This window comes from Triticum aestivum, chromosome 7B (genome assembly GCF_018294505.1).
Source record: "Triticum aestivum cultivar Chinese Spring chromosome 7B, IWGSC CS RefSeq v2.1, whole genome shotgun sequence".
NCBI classification, from domain to species: Eukaryota; Viridiplantae; Streptophyta; class Magnoliopsida; order Poales; family Poaceae; genus Triticum; species Triticum aestivum.
In genome coordinates this window covers 624,982,696-624,989,290 of record NC_057813.1, presented here as the reverse complement: position 1 = coordinate 624,989,290, position 6,595 = coordinate 624,982,696, and positions in this window count along the sequence as shown.

Here is a 6,595-nt window from a genome sequence, read left to right as displayed (position 1 = left end):
CCGACCGCACCTGTCGCGGCGTGAGAGCTGGTGACGCCAGGTCGCGTCCCCCGCGGCCCGCAGCACCCTGCGGACCGCGGGCTGCCTGGGGCACAAGGTTGAGGTCGCCTTGGGCAGGCGGCTCGGTGCGGGCAGGCCAGGCCGCCCAGGGGTCGGGGTTTCCCATTGGGTCACCGGACATGATGATGATGATGCGACGGAACACGAGGTGGCGGAAGAAAGATTCCGACGCACCCCTACCTGGCGCGCCAAATGTCAGATTTCGGGTTCCGGCAGACCCTCAAGGTTCAAACTCTGGGGTGCGCGCGGAGATCACACCCCCTACCTACTCACGTCTCGTCGCCTCGCAAAAAGGATCTAGACTACGCGAAGAACAACACAAGGGATACAAGGTTAATACTAGTTCGGGCCACCATTGTGGTGTAATACCCTACTCTAGTTTGTGGTGTGGTGGATTGCCTCAGGGGCTGATGGTGAACAATACAATGGAAGAACTGCCTCGCGAGGGGAGGAGTTCTTGTGGGGGTGATACCTCTTGAGAAGGATTGAATCCGGATCCGTTTCTACTGTGGTGGCTAGCCCTATTTATAGAGCGAGGCCCTGGTCCTCTTCCCAAATATTTAGCAGGAAGGGCGCCAACAATTGGCCATTTTAAAGGGGAACATCTAGTACAGTTATCCTGACTAAAGTTGGTCCTCGCCTGCCAAAGACTCTGACGATGACGCCTTCCTGGGCTCCACGATGACCTCCATCCCGGCGTTCTGCTGGTCATGGTCTTGTTGCACCGAAATGGTTGCCTTTGCTTGATACCCTTGCCTGCGCTTGCCCCCTTTGCACCAAAGGGGAAACAAGGACTCTGCGCAGGCCGGCGCCCGCCTGGCTTCGGTCGTCATGGCTTGCGTCATGTGCACCTTGTGAGGTACCCCGCCTTGATCTCTCCGCCTCCTCGCGAGCCTGCCTGACGAGGCTACACCTGAGGAAGCTTCCTGTCGTCCGCCCCGCGAGGCTTGGCCCCTCGCGAGGGTCTTGAGCTTGTGTTGACGAAGATGGGCCGTACTAGGCCACTCCTTGAGCCACGCCACAGGCCACAGGCAGGCAAGTCTGGGTACCCCCGTTCCCAGAACGTCGACAGACGTATCATGCATCTTCATACCCATGAAGATCGCTAAGCGAAAGCGTTACAAGAACACGGTTGATGGAGTCGTACTCACGACGATTCAAATCGTGGAAGATCCGATCTAGCACCGAACGGACGGCGCCTCCGCGTTCAACACACGTATAGCCCGAGGACGTCTCCTCCTTCTTGATCCAGCAAGGGGAGAGGAGAAGTTGAGGGAAAGCTCCGGCAGCACGACGGTGTGGTGGTGGAGCTAGTGGTTCGCCTGCAGGGCTTCGCCAAGCACTATGGAGGGGGAGGAGTTGTTGGAGGAGGGAGGGGTTGCGCCAATGGAAGGGTTGCTACAGCCCTCCCACCCCTCCTCTATTTATAGGGTGAAGGGGAGAGGGGTCGGCCCCTCTAGATCCCATCTAGAGGGGCGGCCAGGAGGGGGAGACTTGCCCCGCAAGCAAGGTGGAGGCGCCCCCTTCCCCTAGGGTTTCTAAACCCTAGGCGCCTTGGGCCCTTGGGAGGGGGCGCACCAGCCCACTAGGGGGCTGGTTCCCTCCCACATTCATCCCATTAAGGCCCCCGGGGCAGGTGGCCCCACCCGGTGGACCCCCGGACATCTTTCGGTGGTCCCGATACAATACCGATAACCCCCGAAACCATTCCGGCAACCGAAACTGGACTTCTCATATATAAATCTTCATCTCCGGACTATTCCGGAACTCCTCGTGACGTCTGAGATCTCATCCAGGACTCCGAACAAGATTTGGTAACCACATACTAATTTCCATAACAACTCTAGCGTCACCGAACCTTAAGTGTGTAGACCCTATGGGTTCGGGAATCATGCAGACATGACCGAGACATCTCTTCGGCCAATAACCAACAGCGGGATCTGGATACCATGTTGGTTCCCACATGTTCCACGATGATCTCATCGGATGAACCATGATGTCGGGGATTCAATCAATCCCGTATACAATTCCCTTTGTCAATCGATATGTTACTTGCCCGAGATTCGATCGTCGGTATCCCAATACCTCGTTCAATCTCGTTACCGGCAAGTCACTTTACTCGTTCTGTAATGCATGATCACGTGACTAACTTCTTAGTCACATTGAGCTCATTATGATGATGCATTACCGAGTGGGCCCAGAGATGCCTCTCCGTCATACGGAGTGACAAATCCCAGTCTCGATTCGTGCCAACCCAACAAACACTTTCGGATATACCTGTAGTGCACCTTTATAGCCACCCAGTTACGTTGTGATGTTTGGTACACCCAAAGCATTCCTACGGTATCCGGGAGTTGCACAATCTCATGGTCTAAGGAAATGATACTTGACATTAGAAAAACTCTTAGCAAACGAACTACACGATCTTGTGCTATGCTTAGGATTGGGTCTTGTCCATCACATCATTCTCCTAATGATGTGATCTCGTTATCAACGACATCCAATGTCCATGCTCAGGAAACCATAACCATCTATTGATCAACGAGCTAGTCAACTAGAGGCTCACTAGGGACATGTTGTGGTCTATGTATTCACACATGTATTACGATTTTCAGTTAATACAATTATAGCATGAACAATAGACAATTATCATGAACAAGAAAATACAATAATAACCATTTTATTATTGCTTCTAGGGCATATTTCCAACACTACATACGGAGCAAAATGAGTGAATCTATACTTTAAAATATGTCTATATGCATCTATATGTAGTCTCTATAAAATATCTAAAAAGACTTATATTTAGGAAAAAAGGGAGACGTTTCCTGTTTGGGGCTTCAGGCGCCGATTACAGTCAATTTTGCATTTTTTGTAGTGGTAAACCGCACTTTATTGATGAGTCTCAAGGTTTACAGAAATGATAAGGAGATCATGAGGAGCCCCAACCACAAATGTCGACCAGAATCTAAACTACAAGAAAGTTTAGCTAAATTATGAGCATCCCAATTCGACGAAGGACCTTCAAAAATGAATTCGCAGCTAGTGAAATCTCCTGATCGGGCTACAATCTCTTTGATTATGCTTGAGTACCTGCCTTCAGTGCCCAATCTAATATCTGAAATCACCGTCTTGCGGTTGCTTGCGATAATGATCTTACCCACCGCCAGATCAAGCGCGAGAGATAGAGCTTCCCGGCACGCAAGGGCTTCGAGTCTAGCTGGGTCCACTATGCTGGAGAAGACCATGGCAGAAGAGCCTGGGAACACGCCGTTATGGTCTCTACACATTGTTGCTGCAGCTCCCCTGTCTCCACTTCTTATTAAACCTGTCAACATGAATCTCCGCTATGCCGGGTCCCGGAGGCCTCAACTGTTGGCGCTGCTGTGCGATTCTATAATTCGCGCTCGCAGCTCTCCCCTGCGTTCTCTCTGGCCCTTTTAGAGAATCAAGTTCAGCAACGAATCTTACCACAAATGAATGTGTGGCATGTGGGTTCTGGAGCTCACCCTCATGAACAGCTTTCCTCCGTGCCGTCCAAATTGCCCACAATGTAACTACAGTCGATTTTGCTAACGGGTGCCTGAAGCGCCCTGGCGCTGGGCTGGCCCATCTAGGATTTTCCTTTCATCTTTTTTTTAAATTCACTAAAAAACTGCAGTGTTGCAATTCGAACCTGAGACCTCGGGCTTTCAAGTAGGATGTGCTAATCATCCTCCCACCAATCCTCATTTGAATACTAACATCCTTTCAGCAGTAGCGATTCGGTGCCCAGGCTCATCTGCACCCGCGATGAAGAAAAATTTCAAAATAAAAATAGTAAAAAAAATTCCAAAAAGCAATTGTGATAGATAATTTGGTGCGTGGGGTGTGCTCCAAATTTCAGATCATTTGGACATCTGAGTAGCTCTTAGTAAAAAAGACAAATTTAAGGTCTGTAAATTTTTTTACCGTTTTAGTACTGTTTTGACCCGATTTGTCTTTTTTGCTGAGAGCTACTCATATGTCCTTATAATCTAAAATTTGGAGTGCACCTCACATACCAAATTATCTACCATGCAAAAAATGGATTTCTTTGATTTTTAGTTTTATTTTCTCTGATTTTTTAACCGGCTGCAAATGAGCCTGAGCTCATAAATAGATATTCGCATCCTTTTCTTCTTTCTAGTTTTCTTTATTCTTTTTCCCTTTTCCTTTTTTTTCTTTCTTCTTCTTCGTGGTTCAATGAACCGTTCTTAAATTCATGAACACTTCTTCAAAATCGACATCTTTTTCTCTAGATGATATTTTTTTCAAGATTAATGAACTTTTCTTCAAATTAATTGAACTTTTTAAGATTTGATGAACATTTTTTCAAAATACGATGAACATTTTTTCAAAATATGATGAACATTTTTAAAATGTTGATGAACTTTTTTCAAATTTGATGAACCTTTCTGCAAATTCGATAAACCTTTTTTAAATGCGATGAACTTTTTTAAACTTGATAAACATTTTTAATTTGATGAACTTTTTCCAAAATTGATGAACTCTTTTTAAAATCGAAGAACTTTTTTTCATAAGCGTTGACCTTTTTGAAAAATCGATTAACTTTTTTGAAGTTTGGGAACTTTTATAAAAATGATGAACTTTTATAAACTTTTTCAAATTCATGATATTTTTCAAATACTTCAAAAATGTAAGTGACACTATGATTGGCGGTATTGTGCATTAAATAGCACGACCATGCCTGTCCTTTGTTTGCGCCATTATTAATTGCATGTGTCCAATGGCTCTAGTGGTTAGCTAAGCTGAGATAAGACCCCATCCCCACGAGTTTGAATCCTTGAGAAGCCATTATTTTTGTGAGACTGTTCACTGCGTTGTGCTTTAGTGCGCCGGCTCACCTAGGCATTGTTGTGTGCGCCAACTCAGCGGTACTTTTTGGGGGGGAAATCCTACTACTTGCCGCTCATTGCGGCAAGCTGTCGTCGCTTCGTACAGGACGAGGTGCGAGCGACCGACCGAGTGGGCCGGACCGTTTTAGCATTTCAGTAGACATCAGTTTTTGGGAACCTTCTATGATGTTTCCAGCCAGTTTTTTTCCGGTTTTGGGAACCTTCTAGAAGGTTCCTGAACCAGCTTTTTCTTTTTTTAGTTTCTTTTTCATTTTCGTTTTTTTCTATTTCTCTTCTTTTTAGTTTTTCTTTTATTTTTTCCCTTTCTTTCCTTTTTCTTCTTTTTTCCTTTTTTTTCCAACTTTATTTTCATTTTTGTTTCCGAATTTCAAAAAATGTTCCTGTTTTGCAGATTTTGTTCACAAATTCGAAAAATGTTTCTGTTTTTCAAATTTTGTTCACAAATTTTAAAAATGTTACCGGTTTCACAATTTTTGTTCTGAATTTTCAACAAATGTTCCAGTTTTTCAAAAAAAATCACAAAATTAGAAAATGTTCTTTGTTTTAAAATTTTGTTCAGAATTTCAAAAATGTTTCCTTTTTCAAAACAAATTACAAATTCAAAAAATGTTCAAATTTTAGAATTCAAAAAATATTCACGTTTCAAAATTGTTTGGAATTTCGAAAAATGTCCCTTTTTCCAAATTCGTTCACAAATTAAAAAATTGATCGTGTTTTCAAAAAATGTTAGGGAATTTTCAACAAATGTTCCCAATTTTGAAAAGTTCGGAATTTCAGAAAATGTTTGTGTTTCGAAAAAATGTACGGTTTGAAAATTTGTTCAACTTTTTTTAAAATTTGTTGAAGATTTAACAAAGGAATATTTGTTGAAATTTCGAAAGAAAAATTTTGAAACCGGTAACATTTCTTAAATTTGTGAACAAATTTTAGAAAACGTAAACATTTTTTGAATTTGTTAACAAAATCTGCAAAACAGGAACATTTTTTGAAATTCAGAAGCAAAATATGAAAATAAAGTCGAAAATAAAAAAATAAAAAGAAAAAAGGAAAAAGAAAGAAAGAGAAAAAAGAAAAGAGAAACGAAAAAGAAGAGAAATAGCAAAAAACAAAAACGAAAAAGAAACTAAAAAAAGAAAAAGTAGGTACAGGAACCTTCTAGAAGGTTCCCATAACCGGAAAAAACGGCTGGAAACATCATAGAAGGTTCCCAAAAACTGGTGTCTACTGAAACGCTAAAATGGGCTAGCCCAGTCGGTCGCTCGCTCGCACCTCGTCCTGTGCGAACCGATGACAGCTTGCCGCAACGAGCGGCAAGTAGGATTTGTCCAGCTGGACGAGCCTCTCGCGTCGAGGCACTACAGTATTAGGCCGGCCTACCAGCACTTATTTTCGAGAAAAACAAAGATTAAACATTCTATGCCCAGGAGGGATCGAACTTGGATCTCCTTGTTGGAGGCAATGCGTCTAGCCACACTTCGATAGCATTGAGTCCTTGTCCAATATGTAGGACGCGACCTACTTGAAGAAAGCAAAAGCCGTTCTTCATACTAGTTCGTTCTTTTCCTTATTTTTTTTCTTTACTGGCGTCGTCGGGTTTTTTCTGTTTCTGCCGGTTATTTGAGTAGGCAATTTGTCCC